We start from the raw sequence: 26,857 nt of genomic DNA, 5'->3' as shown, positions 1-26,857 counted from the left end.
AGATGCATTAAGCTGATAAATAGAAAACTCATATAGTCATAAAATAGAATAATAAAAGAATCTTGATCTTGGGAAAAAAACATGTTTTTTGTTCGCTGTGTGGGTTTCGAGAAGGAAAAGGTTACAGATTTTAGTATCATTTTCTTGTCGATGGATAACAACTATTTTAGATAATATTATTAATGTCAAGTAAAAGTTCTTTGCTAATTTTCCTTGATGGACACACACGAGCGTTATTTATAATTTGAAATATTTGATGAGTACAGGGTTGGTGTCTTAAGAGATGCAATGAGCTGATAAATAGAAAACTCATTTAATTAGAAATATCATTGGTCTTGTCTGTTAATCCTCAATTTTTGTCAAAACTGAGAACAACACCAACATATGAAAAAAGTAGAATCACAAAAATACAAAACTCAGAGAAAAAGTTAAAACGGAAAGTCCTTAATTAAAGGATATGAAGCTGCTTTTGCTATTCAGACTATTTTGCATGAATTGAGTTTAATAAATAAAGGCAACAGTAGGATACCGATGATCAAAACTCATAAATCGATAGAAAAAAAAATCCGGGTCACAAACCAGAACCGAGGGAAACGCATTAAATAAAAGAGAATGACGCCACAACATTATAATGTAACACACACAGACACGAACTAAGCATTAGAAAAATCCGATGAGAATAACAAATATAACATCAAAACTAAATACATGAATTTGGGATAGAAAAGTACAGTGGTACGTCTTATGATATTGTGAATTCACACTCGAATATAAGAGGAAACAAACGACACAAAAGAAACACAACGTTAAAATGTAACACACACAGAAATGAACTATAATATAACAATGACCATATTCCTGACTTGGTACAGAACACTTTTTAAAGAGAAAAATGGTGGGTTGAACCTGGTTTTGTGGCATGCCAAACCTCCCTCTTTTATGGCAATGCTAAATATAACATTAAAATGACAACGCAACATTACAGGACTATAATATAAAAAAAATAGGAGAACACAATTGACAAAGAAACACACGGTTAATAGCTAACAAAAGGTACCAGGTTTAAAATTGCATACGCCAGAAGTGCGTTTTGTCCACACAAGACTTACTAGTGACGCCCAGATACAAACGTTTGAAAGTCAAAACAAGTACAAAGCTGAACAACATCGACGACCGAAAGTTCAAAAAAGTTGTGCCAAAAACGGTCAGGGTTTTCTGTTAGGTACCAGAACATCCCTATTATTTAGAATAATTTATACTTTTGCAAACAGTAAATTTTATAAAATTACTATATAAAAGATATACATCATGAAGTATTAACTGATTACAGAAAACAACCGGATACATTACATAACCCGACAAAATCCAACACAACCAAACACAAAAAAGGCACATCCGAATTAGTCAAGGCCTCAACACAAAGTCACGTCAAATTTGAAATAATAACATCATTAAGACGATTAAAGGCCATGTTTTCCTCAAGAATGAACTTCACATATACTTCACATTGTTAGTTTAATATTTTTCATCATAGTCTTTCTGAATTCAATATTTTACAGTCGAATTAAGTTTGGGAAGAACTATTTATTCACTAATTTTAATTAAACGGCTATACATTGTGTTTTAATAATAAATATCTGGATGTCTATTTTTTTCAAGTAAACAGACAACTGTTATTGTTCTCATTTACATCTTTTATGTAAGAACCGAATGAGAGGATTCTTACAATCTCCTATATGATAATATCAATGACAACGGTCATTGATGAATATCAATAGTTAAATAGTTAAAAAATACTTTACGGGACAAAAGGGAAAAAAACTCCTAAATATGTTGAAGTTGCGCCTTTTTGTAAACAGTTATTTGGCAAACACATCATATCATTTACTGTAACAGTTTCTTTAGAATAACGATAACAAGCAAAATTCAAAATTTATAATATGACTTTGACCTTGACCTTAACATTAATTTCCTAAAAATGGACCAAGGACTTCATATCAAAAGACTGTAGGTCTCTACAACTTATAACGTATGAATTTATCCAACAAATCACCAATCTTAATTTTTCAAAGGGAAATAACTCCCATAAGATTATTTTCGATAACTCAAGTCAAACTTAACCAAATCATTCTTAAGAGTAGACCAACAATTTGGTGAAAACAGTTTGCCGAATTCTTTTACGGTTTTAGAAATATTGCGATAACAAGAAAAAGAGGACGTTCGGAGATAACTCCTATAAGAATAAGTGTTCGGTCACACAGGGTGAGTTTTGAAAACCCCATTACTGTACAACATCATTCGCCAAAAATCCATTCGATATGTTTTAAGACAAAAAAAGCATCTCAGACTGCAGAAGAAAAAAAAAAAATTAAAACCAATTGTTCAGAGAACAATTAAAGGTCGTTCCACCAAAAACAATGTATTTTAATATGGAAGTTGTAAAATTAAGTTTAAAATGTCATTTCAATCGTCGAATGATAGCTTATTATACGCTGATTCAAAGAAAAGTATTCGGTTGCGCAGGGCAAATTTCAAAAACGCATAAACTGTTCGATATCATATACCAAATATCTAAGCGACATATTGCAAAACAAATTTTTATCGCAAGAACAAAATTAGGTGGAAGAAAAAAAAATCAGAAGAAAAACAATAGGTCTTTCCACAGAAAAGTGGAAAGACCTAATAAATAAAAATTAATCAGAAAAAAAAACAAAAGGTGGAAAGACCTAATTATCGCTTTGTTGCATTTAAAGCAATACGATCTCCTGGGAAGACATTTTTAAGTACTTCCTCTTAAAACACTTTATAAATGTCTTCTGATGTTGTAAAATGGATTATGTGACAACTGTTAATATACATGATATATTGCTGGTTTATGTTTTTTCTTTGGTAAATGATTGGACTATTTTAGATGCTTGAATTACACTGAAAAAGATACATGTACTGTGGAGATCACTTCTAACCTCTTATCAAATATATCAAAATATGTCACAAAAACTGTTCTACCGACTTTTATATTTCAATAAAAAAAACAGAATATATAATTTTATATAAATCAAATCAAATCTTATCAACAGATAAAATCACTATCAACTGACTGTTGCACGATTGATGTCACTAGTAAAACGTGTCCGTGTAGTACATGTTCAAATATGCAGCAAATCTCGAGAACAATCACTCAACTTATGTCATCAATTTTGGACGGTAAGCTGTGATTCGATCGATACAGTAACACGTGTTAATCATGATCAACACTATCAAAGACATATAATAACTTATTATCATGGAAAAAAAATTCAAAAAAAAATATATGCCTCTATATATCTAATACAAAACACAAAATTTTTTCATAACAATACATTCACTTATATAACGAGCTGTTTTTATACATTAATATTGTTATTCAATTCATATGATTTGAATTTGTATGTATTGATTTAAATATTCTGCAGCAGACGTACAATTTTTAAGATTTTTAAAGGGGAAAGGGTGTAGGAATCGGACATTCTGCCTTTTTCTCAATTAGAAAAAAAAATATTGATTTTGAATTTCATTTTTTAACACTCCCCTCCCCCCCCCCCCCCTTTTCGTTTTTTTTTCACAATAAAAATCAATTGTTAGCTTGCTTACTTTTGAAATCATTTTCATACATTACTTACTTGCGAAGTTGCATTTTAAAAAATATCAAATGTGTACAACATTCATCTTTCACTTAAAATTGTTCTTTTGCATAAAATTATTAGAATCTTTAATATTTTAAAATAAGGAAGGAAAAGGAATATTTTTAACTTACATTAACTGGTATATGACCATTAAAGTTTCTAAAATTTTAAACGTATATACTTCTTTTAAATTCAAAATGTACTACTTCTTTCTCGAAACGTCGTACAAGTCAGATACAAAACAAAAGAAACAAAGAAACCAACCAGAAACAACCGTATAGTTTGTACTAAATCGAATACGTAGCCTCAAGTTTTCGTTTTCATCAAGTTTTGAAACTCTGCACTATATTTTATTTCCACTGAGTGGTTACAACCTTTTTAAATTAATACTACATCAATATCGATAAATTGGTTGGATGAAATAGTAACATTAGGTTAACATTGTTACGTTATGATGCTTATTTTTCATAATGAATTCTTAATTAAAAAATGAATGACTTTTTTAATTATTTGAACAGGCATTAATTAAAGTTTAAACATACGCTACAGAAAAAAAAAATCATAATTTATCCTGCATGTAAGGTGATATAAAAAAATTGTTAATGTGTTGGCTTGGTCTCTCAATATATATAGTATACTGTGTTGGCTTGGTCTCTCACTATATATAGTATACTGTGTTGGCTTGGTCTCTCACTGTATATAGTATACTGTGTTGGCTTGGTCTCTCACTGTATATAGTATACTGTGTTGGCTTGGTCTCTCACTGTATATAGTATACTGTGTTGGCTTGGTCTCTCACTGTATATAGTATACTGTGTTGGCTTGGTCTCTCACTGTATATAGTATACTGTGTTGGCTTGGTCTCTCACTGTATATAGTATACTGTGTTGGCTTGGTCTCTCACTGTATATAGTATACTGTGTCATTGTATTTATCTTCATACGAATTAAGGAAAGTATGGGGTGTTAACCAATGAGATAGCAATGGGTTATTACCGCTGATGACAAGTGTCATCGTTTTCCTATTATGTAAGTACCAAATGAGAAGACAGATAAGTAGGTGAGCGTAGGTGAGATAACGACTGCGAAATTATGATAGGGAGGTTAAACTCATGCAGTCGGTCATAGATTCTATGCTGCTGTTTAAAATATGAAAATATTGTAACAGTTGATCCGCACTACCATCATTTCCATAGTCTTATTAAGTTCGAAAGAACAGTTGGGCATAAAAAACGATGACTCATTGACAGCCATTTGCAGCGCATTAATTTTCAATAACTTAACCTTTTTTAAAATAAAAAAAAAGTACATAGTGCAAATGCAATGTATATTTAAATGCATTGAAACAAACCGGTTATATTGTCCTGACGTTGTAACACAAAAGCAGTAAATTTAAACATGACAAGACTATTGTAAAGTTGAAATTTAATCAGTTTTAAAACATTAAATTGGGTGATTCTTTTGTTGTTTATTCAATGAAACATATCTATTTGCAAAATTCCATTCATAAATAGCCTTTTAAAGGGTAATCTTAACAATGCATCAATACGGTCAATAGTTTCCAAAGACGAATGACATCAATACTATAGACATTTCTTATCTTGACGGATTATCTGCCAAGTTAAAAAGTAATATGTAGATGTCTTTGTATCACTTATGCAAATTATCATGGAATGTATCATTACTATAAACATGTAAGAAGGAAACGGAACAACGCATTGTAAAAACAAAATAAATTCTTGCTTTTTCTTTACGTTTTGTAATTTATGTTTTATTATGTTTTAACCTTTTTATTTCAACTTGATTTTTTATAAACTAATTCGGCAAAAGAACGAAGATGTATCAAGTTATCTTTTTAGCTTAAGGAATAATTGTGTATTGTTTACATAACCACTGTAAGTCGATACCTTCCTTGTGCATTCTTTTTTTCCGCAATGGTAATTTCAGATCCATTCATTTACATTATAGCTTGCAATGCGGGTTTAGTGGCTATTTATAACGAAACAAAGAAGGAAGAGAATACAGATTTTATTATCATTTTCTTATTGATAGATAACAGCTATTTTATTTTATTTTATTTTTTATGTTAAGTAAAATTTCTTTGTCTTTTTTGTCTTGGTGGACATACACCAGCTTTATGTATAATTTGAGATATTTCATGGGTACAGGGTTGGTGTCCCCATAGATGCAATAAGCTGATAAATAGTTAACTCATATAATCATGAATGTCATTGATTTTGTTTTGAAGTCCTGAATCTGTTTAAATAATGAGAACAATACCAATACTAGTATATAAAAAAAAGAAAAGTCATAAAAATATGGAACTCGGTGAAATCTTTACAACGATTGTCCCTAATAAAAGGATATGAAAGTTAACTAGTTTTTGATATTCAAAATATCCTGGATGAATTAAGTTTCATATCAACATTAAGACAATTAAAGACCACTTTTTTTGTAAGTACAACATTGCTAGTTAACTATATGTCATCATATGTCATCATACATGTAGTCTTTCTGACAGTTTCTTTAAGTTTGGTAAGAACGTTTTCTTATAACATTTGGATTTTAAAGCTATCATAGTTTTTTAAGGATAAATATCGGGAAGTATATTTACTCATTGTCGTTTCGTGGCTTTTTATAACTGGCTATGTGGTATGAGCCTTGTTCATTGTTGAAGGCCGTACATTGACCTATAATTGTTTATTTTGGTGTCAGTTTGGTCTCTTGATGAGAGTTGTCTCATTAGTAATCATACCAAATCTTCTATTTTGGAACACAGACAATTGTAATAATTCTTATTTACATGTTTTATGTTAGTACTGAATGAGAGGCGGATACGTGATTTTCTATTATATCCTCTGTATTAAAAGACAACGGTCAATCGATGAATTTGATGTTCAAAGATTTATTCAAAGCGGCAATATCCCGACCATAAAGCAGACAATTATAGCCGAAGGCCACCAATGTGTCCTCAATGTAGCGAGAAACTCACGAACCCGGATGCGTCCTTCAGCTGGCCCATAAACAAATATGTATACTAGTTCAGTAAGAATGGACGTCATACCAAACTCTGAATTATACACAAAAAAACAAAATTAAAAATCATACAAGACAAACAAAGGCCAGAGGGTCCTGTCTTGGGACAGGCGCAAAATTGCGGCGGGGATAAACATTGTTCAACACATTGCTTCAGTTAAATACATCATCAAACAATTTGATGAAAAAGCAAACTTCTTTATCTACAGAAATTAATTTAAAGCTCTCACCTGTTTATCTTGTATAAAGTATCATTAGCAAATTGCATTGGTCTATCTCATCTAAACAATCCTTCTTCAAATCAAGTATGTCAGAAGATATCATTACAGCTAACACCTGTTCCGTTGTTGTGCGTAATCCTATGTGCAGAAGTAATATGGCAGACCTTATACAAATGATTTTAAAACAATTAAACTTGTAATTATCGCTCTGTTGCACATAAAGCAATACGATCTACTGGGAAGATATGTTTTAAATCTTCCTTTGAAAACGATTTTTAAAGGTCTTTTGTTATTGTGACATAAATCATGTGACACGTGATACTACATGCATGGCTTGTTATTGTATGTTTGATGAATAAAAACAAATTACGGTTACATTTATTACCTTTCACATTTTATTGTCAAATTCAATTTTTTTTACTTAAACTGACAAAACTATAAGGAATTGCTCTCACAAACAAATTCACTATTCATAACCTTGTAATATTCTCCTCTAGTAAATGAAATATAATAAGTTATATGTCAGTTATATTTGATGAACTTTACATATTTACAACAAGAATATAGGGAGTTTTCTCTTACCATAACATATATAAAAGGAAATCCTCAATAGTTTAAGAAAACGTTGACCATTTTATATCTTCTACCTCTATTTACGTACAACAAAATGATATAGCATGATGGTATATACGTATAGTCTACATTATATTTTGACAGCTTAATATTTTAGTGTCAACACCAATCGTTCGGTTGTGTTGCCAATAGTTATCTACACCCAAGTAAAACCACATCTTTTTTTATAGATACGGAAATCCATAACTGCAGATTTAAAAATATTTTTGGTAAAGCCAACACCTCATTCTTACGTTTTTGGACGGTCGAAGCCATTTTCTACGGTGTAGTTTTCATAAAATAGAACTAAACAATTTTTTTTGTTGTTCTTAAACTCTTGAATTTAATGCACATGTATGAAGCCATTCAAGAAAAAAAACATTTCAAATACGGATACACACTGTCCAGTGATATTGAGAAAACCATTATAAAATAAAGACCAAAAGATAAACGTGGCCACTCCAACAGTTCCTTGTTAGATGCAGTCCTTATATATGAATTGGGACATACACAATAGGGTCTCAAATATCTATTAAATATTCCCACAACACTATTCTTGCTAACTGACAATGTTTTCGGTTAGAATGATTGATTATTCAGCTTTTAATTGTGTTTGTAATGCTTTGGAACCTTCCGACGACACGATGTACTTTCACTATTCGATTTATGTACAGCTATTTGTAAAATGAATGCAAAGGTCAGTTTAAGGGTTCAAACCAAACTCATAGATCGAAAACAAACTGACAACGCCATGGCTAAAAAAAAACAGACAAATAATAGTACACAAGACACAACACATAAAACTAAAGACTAAGCATTATGAACCCAACTGAAAACTGGAAGTGATTTAAGGTTCTCCTTGAGGGTAAGCAGACCCTGCTCCACTTTTGGCACCCATCATGATAATCATGTATTAACAAACCCGGTAAATAGTCTATTTAGATTGGTCCCATTCGGTAAAAGGGAACGTGATTGTAGTAGACATATACAAGGAACATATACATTATCCTCTGTGAAACGGATATTCAATAACAGTCAACCAATTTAATGTAATCGGATTTCTTTTTTAAAGTGAGATACAATAAATGACGCATACTTGTTAATTTTCAGAAACACCGTGCTTTGGTGGTCCTTTTTTAAATAATAGGACGTGTATAGTTAGCGGATTTTTTCACTTATGTTCCTGTTTACCCGGCTACGCTGGACTTTCATATGAAGAATAGAATAGAATAAATAAGCATTTATGTAAAGTGTAAAGGAGTGTCCGGTAAGGCCCCTTTTTGGCCCAAAAATATAACAGTTTTACAAAATTATTAAAATGTAAACTTTTAGTTATTTATTGGACATTTGAATGCTTCTGCTACATAAATATGGGCTGTTTTTGACAATACAATGCACATATATCGGGTTGTAGCACCATTAAGTCATGCTAAATTACTGAAATCTTCAAAATTCTATCATTTTAGTTAAATTTTAGACGGTTTCCGTGTAAAACGAAAGTGGCCGCATTCGTGTTCATCCTTAATATTGCAATGTAAGTTGTATTTTATGATAATACATAAATATAAAGGTTGTGGATGGACACGGATGCGGCCACTTTCATTTTTGACAAAAACTATCTGAAAAGTGACGTTTTTTGGCATATTTGAGAGATTTTTCATATTTGAGCTTCAGTCGGATCGTTTTTAATGACTTAATCAGTTGAAATCTTTCACATAAACTAATTGAATCAAGTGAAATAGACACTTAAGTGTTTAAAAAGTGGTCAAAATCTTTCGTCAGATGAAACTGAAATTTGAGGCCAAAATGAGTCCTTACCGGACCTACTCCTTTACAAAAAAAAATACTTAACTCAGAGGAAAATTAAAAACGGAAAGTTCCTAATCAAATGGAAAAACAAAAGCTCAAACACAAGGTAAATAGTCTAATTAGATTGGTCACATTCGAGAAAAGGGACCGGGATTATAGTTGAGACATAAGGAACATATCCGATATCATTTGTGAAACGGATATTCATTAACGGTCAACCAACTCATGATGGCGTCCGTAAACTTTACGATGGAATGATTTCAACTTCACCACTTGGCACTCTTAAAAATTGTGTTGGCCATTGTTTTATTGTAGTTCGCTTCTGTTTGTGCTACATTTTAGTTTTGTGTTTCTGTTGTGTCGTAATTCTCCTGTTATATTTGATGTGTTTCCGACAGTTTTAGTTTGTAACCCAGATTTTTTTCCATCGATTTATAAATTTTGAACAGGGTATACTGCTGTTACCTTTAATTAAGATTTCCGTAATAAATTTCTCCGCAGATTTCTTTTTAAATTTTAACTTGAGTACTGCTCGTAAAAATACACAAGTAAATAAAATGAAAAATCAATTAAAGAGAAAATTAATAAATGTATTAATATAGTCGGATTTTTATTTTTAAAGTAAAATACACCGAATGACGCAGACTTTTTTTTAGAAACACTGTGCTTAGGTGACCCTTGTTTTAACGGTGGGACGTGTACAGTAAGCGGTTCTTCTCACTGATGTTCCTGTTTACCAGGGTACGCTGGACTTTCATGTGAAGGTTAGAATAGAATAAATAAGCCTTAATGTAAAAAATAAAATAACAAAAATACCGAACTCCGATTTAAATTAAAAACGGAAAGTCCCTAATCAAATGGAAAAGTCAAAAGTTTACAAGTAGGCAATATGGGAAAGATGTACTGACATAAGTAGTCTCTAAACACATTAACTCCAAATGGAGCTTTCGTTCGTAGAAGCCATATTAACTATGTGTATCAGTGAGAAAAATGTAAAAGCATAAAAATATAGTATATATACCAATACACATAATTAACAGCGCCTGGTAATGTTTCATAGCCTGACCAATGTTGATCCAAAAAGGACCTTCATCAGAAGCAGAATGGTGGATTAATGTTTGCACCCTATTTATATAGATATGGTAACCGGTGGTTGAGTTAATCAGCGGTTCAGATCCTACCGGGATTTTCCAATGAAAGGATAATTGAACCTGTTTAGATATTAACAAGATACAGATTTATCCACTTGATAACTTTGATCCGCCGGTTAAATCTCAACCACCGGTTAAATCTGAACCGCCAGTTAACTCAACCGCCAGTTAAATATGAACCGCTGGTTAACTTAATCGCCGGTTAACTCAATCGCCGGTAACCATATGTATATAAATAGAATGCAAACATTAATCCACCATTCTGCCTCTGATGACGGTCCTTTTGGACCAAAAGTTTACAAGTAGTTTAAATCATGTTTTTCTACATGTAGTCGATAGTCAATGTAGGGTTGTAATGATTAAATGTACACAAAACCAGATATGTAGAACATGATTTTTACCATGTATATTTAATGCAGAAACTATATTTATTATAATTGAAATTTATAACAATTACTAATAAAGTTCTTTACAGAAATATTTGTCTAAACTTGATATATTTATTTGTTATAGAAAAAAACATAGAAAGCTTTATCAACCCTTTATCAAGACTCAACGCATCATCATTGCTACACAAATAATTCATTTAAAAAGATCTTCCGAATCAATTGGACAAACCCATAAATATTTGCAACTGGTATTTACTCAAACAACGATTTACTAAAATTACTAAAAAGAGTATGCAGTAAATTTAATTGTTTGCCTAGTATCTCAGGTCCGTTAAAATGCAGATACAATCATTAATTTGCAATGTACGAACTGTTATTTTAAAGCCAAAATAAAGGCAACAGTAGTATAATGCTCTTCACAAATATGTTTCCTCAAATCATCATCTCGTTATATGTACAATATATATCTTTAAAAATTATTATTGTCTGTATGCGAATGTATGTGTATATAGGCGATATTTGTACCGACTTTACTTGTGGAAAACCGTTGAGTTGTCGAAAATCTCTTATGTTTTAATAAGTCTTTCCCAAATATTCATCGGAGAAGTAATGTCATTTGAAATACTGAAAAAAGATAGAAATGTAATATTTTTTTAAAACATCTCAATCTCAATCTGTAAACACGCTGCTGCAGCCTTCGTTTTCTAATGCGTAATCGTGACATCTTTAGTATCTTTAAACTATTGTTAATCATCAAAAGGACATACACCTAAAGGGTACACATACTACATATGGTTTTCTTCTCAGTCAGATTTTTTTTTCGCGCGAATCTTTGTTTTTAGTTTTTTTCGACACTAGCAATCAACATTTTTTTCCAATGTTTAACACTTTAATGTATGTGGAAAATCTGGGTTCAGAAATTTGTTTTTGTCATCTTTTTGACCAGAATATTTTTTTTTATCAAATTGGAAATCAGAATATTTTTCAAGGAAAAACCATAACAACCCCTCTCCCTTTTAAATCAAATAGTCGTTCCCTAACTGCTACAAAAGAGGGACGAAAGAAACCAAAGGGACATTCAAACTCATAAATCGAAAATAAACTGACAACGCCATGACTAAAAATGAAAAAGACAAACAGACAAACAACAGTACACATGACAGTACACATGACACAACATAGAAAACTAAAGAATAAACAACACTAACCCCACCAAAACATAGGGGTGATCTCAGGTGCTCCGGAAGGGTAAGCAGATCCTGCTCTACAAAAGTTGTTCGAAAAAATTTGCATTTGTTTCTATGTAATGACTATTTAAATGACACATAGTTTACACGTGTGAACAAATCTCATGTTCAGGTAATTAAGTCAGGTATGTAGATGCGAAAAAATAATTCAATGTGACACCAGTATATATTACATTAAACTAATTATAAACATGTTTACTGAACATGGCGTTTTTGTGTGAAGACGGAATGCATATCCTGAAACTTTTCTTGAGACGAGACTCAATAAAAAAAAAAATAGCCATTACTTATTTGTCATAAGTACTTCTGAATTTCTTATCTGCAAACAATAAATATGACAAGAAATTGAAAAGAAATAACATTATATGTATTTGAACTAAATGATTCTAATGACAAATCTTAGCAAAAATACAAAAATGATGTAAGTACAATTTCCGTGATAAGTCTTATGATGTCATGTCACAAAAGAAAAGAAGATAGAATCGTGGTCACCATAACTGAAACATAAACGCCTAAGAACAGATATTCCAGCAACTACTGATGGTGTCCATAAAGTATTAGAAATGGGCAACCTCATCTTTTGCTTGTTTTGCATCTACCATGTTAACAGTAATTATCAATTATGGATGTGGCATACAAGCTCTGGATAATCGTATTGATCAACCAGAAATACATATTGCATGACCAAGCGCTGTAATTTCACAATGAAAAAACAGCAATCACCCTTTTTGTAGTAAGTATCAGTTCCTTACTGACATCACCTGTCAAGATATGAGGCAATTCAATTGTTCCTTGTTTGTTCCTAACGTTTGATGGTATAGATGCATTCCATAGAATCACCAAACCTGGAGTTATTCGTGAACTTTGTATTTATTCAACCATGAAATATTTTCAGAAATAACAATTTCTCTTAACATATCGTATAGTATATTATAATCTTAGGTAAAAGTTGAACCATTTACCAATGAAACATTGGATTTAGTTATTTATTTTGATGGCACCCAGTCAGCACGTTTTAATTGGTTTAGTAATGAACGGATTAGTTCTAATATTTTCAAAGAATTGACACAATCGTCTTCCGTCAACTTTTTCTCTATTGATGGGTAAATTATCTAGCTATTATACGTGTTTCTCTGTTTTATATGTTCTCCCATTTATTGATGTTGTCATTTTAATGTTATATTTTACGTTGCCATAACAGTGGGAGGTTTGGCATGCCACACAACTAGGTTCAACCCATCATTTCTGTCATGTCATGTACCAAGTCAGGAAAATTTCCATTGTTATATTATAGTTAGTTTCCGTGTGCATTACGTTTTAATGATATGTTTTCTGTTGCGTCGTAGTTCTCTACCCATATTTGATGCGTTTCCTTCAGATTTTGTTGTCATCTGGATTGTTTTTTTCTCAATCGATTTATAAATTTCAAAAGAGGTATACTACTGTTGCTTATATTTTTCTAAAAAAACAAATAAACATTTAAATACTATAATGTCAGTTAACGGTCAAGAACAGATAGTTAAAGATACTTGCACAACTATTCTTATGATTTTAAGTATAAACACGTACTTAAGACTTATTTTTCCAGCTTAAGTTTAAAAAACGCAACCAAAGGATGAATGATTACAAAATAACGTATACATATGTATACAGTGTAATGTATATTGGAGAAATATAATTCACAAAGGCATTTGCCTTGCTAGATATAGATTTATGTATTGTTCTTTGAAGAAAGTTCAATTTCATTAATTTCTATAAATATCCAAAAGCAACTAATATCATTGGGTAAAAAATCTCATTGATAACGAATACTTACAACTAAACTGGAAAGTATTACAAGAATTTACATTATATCAACCTAATATTACTTTCCTTTTAACAAACAATCAGAAACTCCGCTGTGCAATTTATGTAATGTCGTCGAAGAGAATGATAATTATTTTGTACATGCAAAAAGAAAAATCAGAAAAATAATGAACTCCAAGGAAAATTCAAAACAAAAACTTCTTAATCAAATGGCAAAATAGAAATATAAAACACATCAAACGAATGGACCGCAACCGTCCTATACCTGACTTGGTACAGGCATTTTCAAATGTAGAAAATTGTGGATTAAACTTGGTTTTATAGCGCTTACGCTCTATTATATTGACAACAATGTACGAACACAATAAACAGACACAATAGGCGAAAAAATCGCCAATAGGGGTATTAAAACAACACAAACCCCACCACAAATTGCAGGTGATCTCAAGTGGAAGGTTAACCAGATTTCTTTCAACACGTGGAACCCGTCGCATTGCCAATGCTTAAACAAAGCCTGTAAATAGTCTAATTCAATAGGTCACATTCTTGAAAAGGGAACGGGATTGTAGATATGCATACGGAGCATATTCGATTTCTTATGCAACCAATCCGTGATGATGTCAGGAAAAGTTATAAAGTGATGATTTCAACTTTAATATTTTTAAAATTATTTTGGAATCAAATAAAACTATAACTTGATAAACTTAAATAAAACATCATATGATATCACTGACATTAAACATGTTAGCGGGATAGATGTTTTTTGTTCATTTTTTTGTACTTAAATTGAGACGTAGCTGTTAGAAATGTTTTACATTGTCATTTCGGATCCTCTAATATGTGGTATGAGTTTGCTCGTTGATGTTGAACGATGTTTGGCGACCTATAATTGTTAATTTATGTGTCATTTTGGTCTCTTGTATAGAGTCGTCTTATTTGCAATCGTATCAAATCTATTTTGTTTGTATTAACTCAGCAGATAGATACAAATATAAATACTATACAGAGTGGACGTGGCCAGGTACTTGTATATCCCAAAAGGAAAAGGCACTTCATTTTATTTAGCACACTTTTGACAGTACGCGCAGACTTGATAGCTAGTTCAAAGCCACTTACAACTTATAAAAAAATCATGCATCTGAGACTTAATCATTAATCAGTACATATCGAAAATCCAATGAATAGAGTATAAAGACGTCATAAACAATCTTATGCAAACAGGACCTTGTGCAATGCTGGATACAGGTATCGACAGACTGTAGATCCAGGAAAGTGTATATGTCAAACTAACATTAACATTTAGTTTATTCTTAATTTACCGATAACAATATCAATATTAATGCCAATAAAACAATATTCAATGATCTGAAAATTAAATATTACAATATTTCATATACAAATACATATACACATTCATGGATCTACAATCTAATGATACCTGTATCTTGGTATGGCACAAGGTCATATTTTTCTTTGACTGTTTAAGACGTCTTTACGTCTTAAATCCATTGGATGATGAATGTGTACGGATTGATAATTCGGTCTCAGATGCATGATTTTTTTTTATTGCTTGTTAGTTACTTTGAACTACATTTCAGTTAACTGCGAGTACTCTCAGATCTATTCCTAGTGTCTTTTTGTTGTTGGGATGTACCAGTGCCCAGCCACGTTCAATTGCATTTTTGTCCACCTGATGAGTTATGCCTTTTTCAACTGGTTTTCCTAGTTAATACTGTTATACCACTGTCCAATGTGAGGGGAGGGTTGGGATCCCGCTAATATGTTAAACTCAGCCACATAATGTATGTATGTGCCTGTCCAAAGTCAGGAGCCTGTAATTTAGTGGTTGTCGTTTGTTTGTGTGTTACACATTTGTTTTTTCGATCATTATTTTATAAAAATTAGGCCGTTAGGTATTTCATTTGAATTGTTTTACATTGTCATTTCGATGCTTTTTATAGTTGACTATGCGCTATTGGCTCTGATAATTGTTGAAGGCCGTACGGTTACCTTTACGTTTTTATTTCTGAGCTATTCTGGTCTCATGTGGAGAGTTGTCTCATCTGCAATCATACCACATCTTCTTGTTTTATATAATTATAAGACATTTGCAATTTAAAACAATTTTACCTCAGATAAAGTGCAATGGTCTGTAATGACAGATAAAATGTTATTGACAGTAATGACACGTCCTTTATTTAGACTTGTTGCATTCAATTGCATTGCCAATGTAATCAATTATACATTTCAATTACTTTTATCCAAATGTAAGAGTTACGCTTACTTACAACATGTACAAAAGTGTATATACATATATAATGGTGCGTTCACTTGTGAACAATAAATACATTTGATCGCGATTTTTTATGAATTATTTGTTTAATTCATATTCAATTACAATTAGAAGAAAACATATTATATAGAAACAAAATTGATAAATATTCATTTATAAATATATTTAGATCGACATCAAAATATTTTTAGTTATTAACTTCTCATTTTAAAAATTTGACTATGTAAACGATAGTTGTGATTTTATATTTTCAAGATACTCTGATGTACCACATGTAAAATTTTAAGTCACATAAAATTCCATATATAACATAGAAGTAATGGTAGCCTTTTCAAAACTTGTTTTGTAACAAGTCAAAAACTCCAATTTTGTATGTTTTGACATGTTGACTGTTTTACTCTAAATTTTGTAAAAAGTGTTAAAATAATATGCATCTGTTCAGATTTCACATAAATAAAGGCAACAGTAGTATACTGATGGTCAGATTTAACATAAAAAGATAATGGTTACAAAAGCAATGCCTTTTGCATATTATTCAAGGGACGCACTTTGCCTTAATAATTAGTTAATCACCTGAGGCTAAGATTATCTTTTATTGTTAGAACAACACATTTACAAATTGTTTTTATTAAATTGGTATTATTTCTAAGTTTAAGATTTTTCATTTAAACATAAACAGATGGATGCAGTCCTAACCTTAGCAAGTTAACTTGAAAAACAGTCATTTGGCTGGTCAAAGTTAACCTGAAACACGATTTAGGCCTACTCTCACCAGTCCTAGGAACAAAATCTGTTTCACTTGAAAGGCAGACTTGGTACTAAGACTGTTTTTACGTCTGCCAAAAAGGTTCTACTATTGATATAAGTTAACTTCGTACCAGTCCTGCCATAAGTTAACATAAGGTAAGTTCCGCATGTAGGTTAATGCTGTTCAAGACTAAATCGGCTATTTATTCAATCTTAAATTGTAGTCTAGAAACTTTCAATTATATATATAGGAAGATGTGGTATGAGTGCCAATCAGATAGCTCTCTATCTAAACAACAATTTATAAAAGTAAACTATTATAGGTCAATGTACGCATTAAACACGGAGCCTTGGCTCACAACGAACAACCAGCTATAAAGGGCCCAAAAATCACTAGTGTAAACCCATTAAAACGGGAAAACCAACGGTCTAATCTATATGAAATAAACAAGAAACGAGAAGCCCGTATCAATTACATAAACAAACGACAACTACTGTATATCAGATTCTTGGCTTCAGACATGTGCAAACATTTGCAGCGGGATTGAACGTTTTAATGGTACCAAACCTTGTCCCTTTTTCTGCAACAATAGTATAACATCGAAACATAGAAAAACACACTATAAAATATCAATTAGAAGGCTTAACTCAATCAAACGTAAATTAACACATTATGAACGCATAAATTTGATCTTATTCGGGGCAAACATACAGGGCAAAAAAGCAAACAAATCCAAACAGAGCCATGGCAAGACACCACCGCGAAATATTATCAACCCTTGTTGTCTCAAAAACTCCCACCTGGTTACCATGGTGATGGGCATCATTCAAAGATGGCGTGTGAATGTTCAATTTCAAGGGCCTGGCGCACCCCAAAGAACTAAACAAATGAATGAAAATAAAGTTCTATTTAGTTGACAAAGATGTTTCATTAAATTTGACTTTTTATAATAAAAAAAAATCCCGGAAGTGACATCCAACTGTGGCCACACAAAAAGTCAACTATCTTAAAAACAAGAAACAGCAATCTTGGTATTCATGAGCTTTCCAAGAATAAATATGTCAAGTTTAAAGAGATCAATTAATGTTAACCGGGTGTGCCAATGCGATCTTATAGATGAATGATATTCAAGTCCTTACGCGTCGACATTTTAACATTGAGTTGATTCAGATCGATTATTCCCTTTCTCGGTTTAAAAATGCCGGGAAATAATCGACATGTTGATATTTTTTTACTAGAAGTAGACATATTAAAGATAAAAAATAATGTTTGGGCTTTTTTTCCATTTTTATACTTGATTTGTCCATAAATCTTTAAAGAACCACCGTGTGAGGACTACACAGAGAAACAGGAGGGGGGGGGGGGTAAATTAATGTTATACTTTGTAAGCGTTTTCGTAACCAATGTTAATTTCTAACTGCACATATGTATCATATGTGCCGATAGGAAATAAAATTATCTTGATTACTTATCTAAATTTGATTATCATAGGGTCTTCATGACTTTAAGATTACCAAGGTTTGGCATAGTAAAATAACGTGATGATCACGGACGGCAAAACAGTATTTCAAAACCATAATAATTCTCCTGATAGGAAAAAATAAACATTGTAACAAGCATAAGCACTAGGGCATGGTAGAACGAATCCCCTTCTTTCAAACTAATGTTTCATTAGAAATATTAATCTTCTCAGCCCCGTTAACGTTTTTTTCAATCTTTGTATTCAAAACATTTTAACTAGTTCACTGAATTATTAGAATCAGAAACTGTCACATAACATGTGTGAATGTTTTTTTTTTTTTTTTAAATATATCAGCTGTAAGGAAGAATTTCTAGAGCTATGTTCATTTGTTGAACAAGCATTATTCATTCATTGCAGTCTTTTCAGTAAAAACAGTAAATTGTTATAGATAAAACCGTTACAAATATGTCTATTTCAAAAGTTTCAATTAAACTTTAACTTATGATTATTTGTCATTCATTTCAAATAATTTTCTCAAAATTAAAACAAAAAGCTTTGCATATAACTGATAATCTTAATTACAATGCAAACATTACTTTCTTGTGGGTTTCCATGATCCATTATAAATGTAGACATATATCAACCTGCTGGTTTTCTTATGTTAATGTTGTACTTGAAAATTCTTTATTGCTAAACTTGTCTTTTATTTCATATGTTACATATTATTGTTACATATGATGTTTGTATAACAATTCTTACTCAGTTCAAAGTTTTATGTACATATCTAAAATTATCTCAACTACTGCACATGATGCATAATGATATGAACATTTCCTTTTGTGTGTTGATCCTTCAAGAAAGAAGTGCACAGGCATTTCCTCCGATGTTATACTTTTATTTTTTGTCTTTAATGTTCTTGAGTTAGTTTGGACAGCAATGTAATCCTTCCTTGTGTTGTCATACTGAAAATTGCTGCATTTCAAAAGTTACATGTGACAAGGCATGCGTTTTTCATATTCAGCACTGTTATAGTTTGTTTTATGTCCTCAAACTTTTATCTGAAAAAACATTTATTCCACTTTCTTTTCATGTATAGATCTAAAACTATCCTCATATATGGTTACAACTTGTTTGACAATTTCCTTGTATGTGTTAATCTTCAAAGAAACAAAAGAGGGACGAAAGATACAAAAGGGACAGTCAAACTCATAAATCGAAAATAAACTGACAACGCCACGGTAAAAGGGAAAAACACAAACAGACAAACAATAGTACTCATTACACAACATAGAAAACTAAAGAATAAAGATCACGAACCCCACTAAAAACTAGGGGTGATCTCAGGTGGTCACTCTTTTTCTCTGATTACTTTTTTTTCTAAATTTCAGTTACGCTAGATAAAATTTGTATAACATCGTTGCCTCCAAGTCATCTTCATACATTTACTGAAAAAACATCTTAAAGTATAAGTGTCATTTTAAAGTTATTGGTATTCATCTAATAATACAAATAGAAAACTTCAGTCAAAATTTTCACATTTGTGTATTCCTTAATTATTATTGAATTAAAAGTAATCTTGTACAAAGTTCTAATTTAAATTGATTTAAAATGAACTTTTACTTGATGAATTGTCTGATATTATAGAAACTACACCCTCTATGCATTAACTGTCAACTTATATGTGCCAGGTGTAAATCAATCTGCCAAAGCAGTTACATTAATAACTAAAAGATTTCAATTAAACTCAGTTGTATACACACCAGATTGTAAATAAACACATTTAAGATTGATCTGCAGATGTAAATTGTTTTTAAAACCAGTTTCTCGAAATTTGAAAAAAGATCTACACAAAGAAACATATACTTCAGATACACATTATTTTTGTGGATAAATATTGCAAGTGAATATTTCATATATTTTAATGGCTATACACTAAACATAAGAAAAATGAACAAATAATTAAAGACAAAAAAATTAAATGTGCACTAAAAGGGATGATTTAAAATGATAGTATAATGAATATCAGAATTAAAACCATCAATGAAAATATGTTTATCAATTATGGCCATGATAATAAATAATATTTCTGACATATCATAACATCTCCTGTGCCTGCTTACACAATTCTATCAAATACAGGCAAGCCATAGCCATTAGTATGATGCACAGAGTCAGGAATGCATTTATTTTGAATAGTTCTTAAAGGGTCATTGAGCACCAAAGCTCCATCAATCTTTAAAGACCCCCAGGTCATAGAGGAAGTGTCTTGCCTCCATGACAAATATGTTGTCCTTCCACTCTTTGGAGTATTTCATAAAACAAACTGGTTTGTCCTCATTGGTCCATATAATGCTATTGCCATTCTATGATTTAAAAGTTTTATATCAAGAATTGCATAGTTCCCGTCTTGATCCACTTTCTTTCCAAAAATTTCAAAAGAAAAAGTGCTTCTAAACAAGATAGCCACATCCCTACTGCTCGTGGTATGCGACCCAAATATTACTGTATGCCTCTAATCTGTCTGCCAATACTTTTCAAGTTCTTTTTCACAATGAGTATCTACCAAGAAAACCATATTATAATTTTATCTACATTTACTAAATATATCTCTTCTTTTTCTTTCATCAGAAGACAGGCCTCTACAAAAGAGGGAAGAAAGATACTAAAGGGACAGTCAAACTCATAAATTGAAAATAAACTGACAACGCCATGGCTTAAAAGGAAAAACACAAACAGACAAACATAAGAACACATTACACAACATAGAAATTTAAAAAATAAGCAACACGAACACCACCACTTTATGCAACCAATGTTCAAACTACCATATTTTAGATCACTCACAATTGTGACGGATAGATGTTCTAAAATTATACAGGTCTTTTTATTATATTTTTACTATTTGCGGACCATAGAGCTACGGATTTTTCCTAATTCAAAACGCTCGGAATTGCGACCTAGGTTCGGGTCGCACTTATTTCTCAAAACAATATTGTTTATAATCCATCCAAAACTTGTCAATATATATAGTTCGTTTCGTTAGATATTTTTCTAGGATATGACGTACCTATTTATGTTTGAATATTCATTTCCTTAACATTATTATCTAATTATTTCCATTTGTATACATTCTCCGCCTATTTTATTCGGCCATATTGAATCTCGTCGTTCCGCAGCTAGCTGATGACATGTGCGTTTTATGATTGACCGCCAGTCACCACGTTTAAAACTTATAAAAAATATTGTCACCTATAAAAAAATGTTCAAAAAGGGTACGTATCCTGAACACATTTTGCCTGAATTCTCTTGTAAGGCACATATTATGTATTTCTTTAGTTTAGAGTGGGCAATATTACTGTAATGGATCTATCAGAGTTTTTGTCTAAAAAGCTTGAGTCAAAACATCCGGTTTTGTTTGCGCGTGCCTAACTTGGCTACCTAATATGCAAATAAGCCATGCGCGGATTAACCAGGACATACAATTTATCAACATTGAAAAAAAATATATACAAAATGGCAAAAAAAAAAAAAGTAATAACATACAATAGTACTAAACAAAATGTACTTTAAGTGTTCTAATGAGTTTTGTTTGAAATTTTTTTGTTTAAATCAGTTATTACTAATGTTGTTTCAACTGATCGGGCGGAGCTTACGTTTTAATTTACATAAGGACAGTCTATTTGAAGATGTGTGTGATAAGGATGAGTGCCGTTATAAACAAGTCAGTGCCACCAAAGGAATTTACAAAACAATGACAGGACACTTCATTGATGAGTTTATCCTAATACACCTATCCTATAGATGGACTGGTTTATTGTGAACGAATCGGTTAAACTCCACCCAGTCAAGTGAAATAAATCGAGTAATAAAAGTTGTTGGTTTTTTTTACATGAGAAGGTCTGCTAAAAAGTCTATAATGATCCCTTTTTTTCAGCATAACAAACGGATATTTTTTTATGTACACTAAGTGGACTTTCCTCTGTTTAGATGGTGGCAGTGCACGTCTTTCATTTATAGAATTAAATTGTAGCTTTGAAACAGACGGCGGCACATCGGGTACGACACTATAACCATTTCCACGTTTAATTTCATTCCACCAGCCAGCACTTCGTGTCAAGCTATTAGAATATTACACCGTACAATGATCTTTCTATTCTCCTAGTCGTTCTCTTTTCCAGGTAGCCTATGCACGACCTGGAACAGCATTTTTTTCTATGCGCTCCTTTGGTATCTCGAGAGTTTTTTCAAATTAAAACCGGACATAATCATCAGTCGCTTTAGGGATCTCGCCCAAGTGGAATCCGCTCACACCACTTATTACCAGGTTCCGTTTTCGGCCCCAATACTCTAGCTTTAAACGTTACTTTTCTTCTGATATCATTGTTTCCTCAATATCAGGGATGAGTGTGTTATGCACATCTTTTATACTATCCTCCATGAGTTTTACGTGGGATTCAAAGTTTTCTACATTGTCCCTTGAACTCCGTTCTCGAAATTTCAACATCCCCCTCTAATTGAAGGTGCATTCTTGCAAAGCATTTGAACACATACTTTAATTCGTTCATTTGTTTTAATGTTTCATACCTTTCTCGTTCCCTGGGGTCCATGGCTATCGGCTGTTTCAGTATAGTACCGTCAAAATGAACTTAAGATGTCGGTTCTCGATTTTGATTTCCGACCACTGACCTCTTTTTACACGATAACTGGAATTCGATGCACTCGAATGATCTTTTAAACTATAATGTTTGTGACAATTAAAGATTTTTTATCAGATAAATGTCATTAAAACAGAAAGAGTTGTTTCAGGATCATCTATTGGTTTTTTTTAAGACCTTACTCATAAGTCACGTAACTTATTAAGGTGGCTCGTGGGTACAAAAATTTCAGCAAAAAATTAAACCTTTATTTTTTCATTACAAATTTTATTCATTACACTATTCGTTATAACTTTTTAATATGGTACAAAAATCAACCTAAAAAATGGATTCGGTTTGGCCCCAGATGACTTTTAAAATGTTTATATTATTGAAAAAGCTTCAAATTATCTCCCTTTGGTATAAAAATGCCATTTTTTGGCATTAAATTTGAAATATATTTTTTAACTCAGTGGTGACCTATATTTTTTATTATTGTTTTCAAATAATCTGTACATAAACTAAATAATTGTAAAATATAAGCAATTTCTGTAATTAGCTTATTTTTTTATGTCGATATTACCTCTATTTCTCCTTTTAGTTCAACAGAAAAAAGAGGACATTAAAAAAAATGTATGCTTCTTCCGGAGGCAGATTGTGAGCTTAAATGAACGGTGACCCCATTTTTCTTTTAAGTATATGATAAAGTTTATTAATAAAAAGATATAGCGAAATCCTATATTAGAAAAAAAAGGATTTATATCCAGGAGCCCCCTTAACTGTGTTTTCAATAAATTTTAAAACGGCGGAGAGTAGAAAAACACCACTTCATGAAATCGCCATGTTACCGGAAGTCACTATGCTGCTATTTAGATTTGAGATATGCTTCTGTTTTTGCTTTGAAGATCTTTTTGCACTTAATTGTGTAAATTTTACTATGCTGCTACCTAAATTTACATAGTTAAGTGCAAATAGTTCTTCAACGCAACAAGAGCATATCTCAAATCAGACAGCTTGCCTTTCAACAATAATGAATAATAGTTTAACAAAGGGATGCAGTAATCAGTTTTATCCAGCGGAGATCTGAGAGATAGACACATGTAAGTTAATTAGAAAGATGTAAGGACAAAAATGTCATTGATTATAAGTAGTATGGCTTATTTCGATTGAATTAATCAATCTGACAATACGAAAGAGGTAGATACTTTCATAACGGGAATGATTTAATCAAATAATTACGACAGAAGTTATATTTTACCAAGACATTATTTTAAATTCACGTTCAGGATGATAAACTGATATTTTTGTTGAACAACAAAGAGTTTGTTTCCTATAAATTCAAAACTTGGTACTTTTTATTGTAAATTTTACAAATGACAACAGATTGATTTGTTATGCCTAAACTTGTTCCCACTGACCTGAGTATTAAATTACGGAAAATGGAGAAAATTAAAGATCAAAGTATTGATCGTGCACTCCAGGTTTTGATACTGCATAAGAATTATTTGTTGATCGTAATACCGCAACGATTTTCTTCTTTTCTCAAGAATTTCAAATATATATATATATATATGATTCAAAGGAACAAAATAAGTGTCTAAAGTTGATATATAGTTTATCCAACCATATAAATTAAAACCGTGGTTTCTCTGTTTTTGTGTTATAATTTCCTTTACCTTTAGTTAACAACTCCTCAAAGATCAAAGCACAACGAACCTAGAACATGCAAATTCCAATCTGACTTCCGGATAATCTACTATTGTTTTGATAATATTCCTTGAAGAATGTAAAAAAAAATAACAAAAGAATCGAATTCCGAGGAAAATTAGAAACAAAAAGTCTCTAATCAATTGACAAAATTAAGAGTTTAAACGAACCATTTGTTGTATTTCTGACTTTTTATAGGAATTCTCCTGTGAAGACCATTATGTAAACCATTATCAATGAAATAGATGATGATTAACTGACTTTTTTTAGATTTTCAAGTTCAGTATTGTTGGTAAATTCTTTGAAGTTTGGTGTAATGCCTTACCCAGAAAAATGAAAACAACATGCTTGATTAGTTTATGCGTCCGAAGCGCTATTCCGTATTTTCCTTCATTAGGAACTCTCAAAGCCAAATATTTGTAATCCGAGGATGTATAAGTACCGAAACCGTTGAAGAGGTATATGACAAAAGTACCTAAAATAAAGAAATTCATCTAATGTTAACTTTGCTTGAAGGAGATTCGTAATTTCTAAACAGACAATTTTAGAAAGGTTTGTTAAATCATGTCAGTTCTACATTACTAACTACTGAGCCAATATTTGAGAATCAAATGCTCATTTATTTCTTTGAATATGTATTTGAATTATGAATGAATACCGGTGCTTAATCGTTGTTCAACGAATTCAAATATCGCAAAAGACAAAAACTGAAATGTTTTTTTTTTTTCTAAAAAAACTTCACAATAATAATAACTTCAAGGAGCCTTCCATACGAAAATGTGCTTACCAAACGGCAAAATGAAGAGTACAAACCTATGAAACAAATGGTAATCAACTGATATATATTCATAACTTCATACAGGAATTTCCTTATGTCAAACAAATACATCAAAATATTAATACAAATTTAGAAAAGTGTCCCCTATAGATTACAATTCCGATTATGAAAAATAAATTGCAATCCGTCATGCAAAATCAGTTTTCTTTTACGTGTCTTCTCATCTGTTTAGGGACTCTGTGGTAGGATATTGTCCCTTTGGGACCTCTGTGGTCGGATAGAATGAAAAGATACATTATCTCCTATTCTATTCTATACCTGTCTCGTGTTCTCTCAAGGATCCTCTTATGTAGCGGTTTTCGATTGTAAGTGTTTGTCCATTTTATATCATATTTATTGTTTGTCATACGTAGTGACAGCGTCCTCAATGTCACCAAAAAATTTGATTATTTTTTTCTGGCGTTTTAACTACGCCCACTCATCACATAACGTCCGTTGTCCGTCGTCTTCGTCGTCTTACTGTAATAAAACCAAAACGTGTATAAAAATGAGATGCAGACCAAGTGTTGTTACTTTGAAAAAGTGTAAAACCATAAACATACAGAAAATTCAAATGGGAAAGTCCCTAATTAAATGGCAAAATTTAAAAGCTCAAAGACACCAAATGAATGAATAGCAAATGTCATGTTCCTGACTTGGTATAAGTATTTTCTTATGTAGAAATCAAAACATAAACATAAATATTGAAGCTTTTCCAAAATGAAAGATCTAGACGGTTGTCAGCGTGAATTTCGTTTAAAATAGGACTGTATGGACAACAAATACAAATGTGATTTTTAGAGAACAACAGAATGAAACTAAACAAGGTATGAATGTGTGTTTTAAGGTTCTAATAAAGTGGTATTACATTGTAGCTGGTTTGTCAGCCAAGATGGCTGTCAGAAGTTTGTGTAAGTTAGACGTACGACTTTAAGGGAAATCTGGAAACATGTTCTTATTAGGTGCTGATAAAGTGTTGCTACTTTGTTTCTGATTTACTATTAAAAATGGTTACCAGGAGGGAACGAATTCAACATTGAACACTTTTGGGAAAGTTGTCCCCAATGCTTTAATGTAAAGAACCTTTGAACCAAACATAGTATTAGTGTTTCTTATGACGTGCTAACAGTGAAGTTTTTTTTAACTTTGTTACTGATTTGTTATCCATGATAACTACTCAGGGGATACCTAGCTAGTGGAATTACATAAAAGATGTTTGAGTATACGAACCATTGAAGGAGTGATATAATTATGAAATGAAGAA

At 31.6% G+C, this 26,857-nt stretch overlaps 1 protein-coding gene across 1 annotated transcript in view; it reads right to left on the bottom strand.

The window, feature by feature from the left end:
• The window catches only part of LOC139526317 (NGFI-A-binding protein 1-like), a 79,108-nt gene extending 71,954 nt beyond the window's left edge, over positions 1-7,154 (bottom strand). Inside the window, exon 1 of the mRNA XM_071321449.1 lies at positions 6,928-7,154. The gene's annotated coding sequence lies outside the window, so the exon portion shown is untranslated. The remainder of the gene's footprint in view (positions 1-6,927) is intronic.
• Positions 7,155-26,857: the final 19,703 nt, after the last annotated feature.

Source organism: Mytilus edulis, chromosome 6 (assembly GCF_963676685.1).
Source record: "Mytilus edulis chromosome 6, xbMytEdul2.2, whole genome shotgun sequence".
NCBI lineage: Eukaryota > Metazoa > Mollusca > Bivalvia > Mytilida > Mytilidae > Mytilus > Mytilus edulis.
The sequence above is the reverse complement of the archived record's forward strand: the minus strand, read 5'-3'. Positions and strand labels throughout refer to the sequence as shown.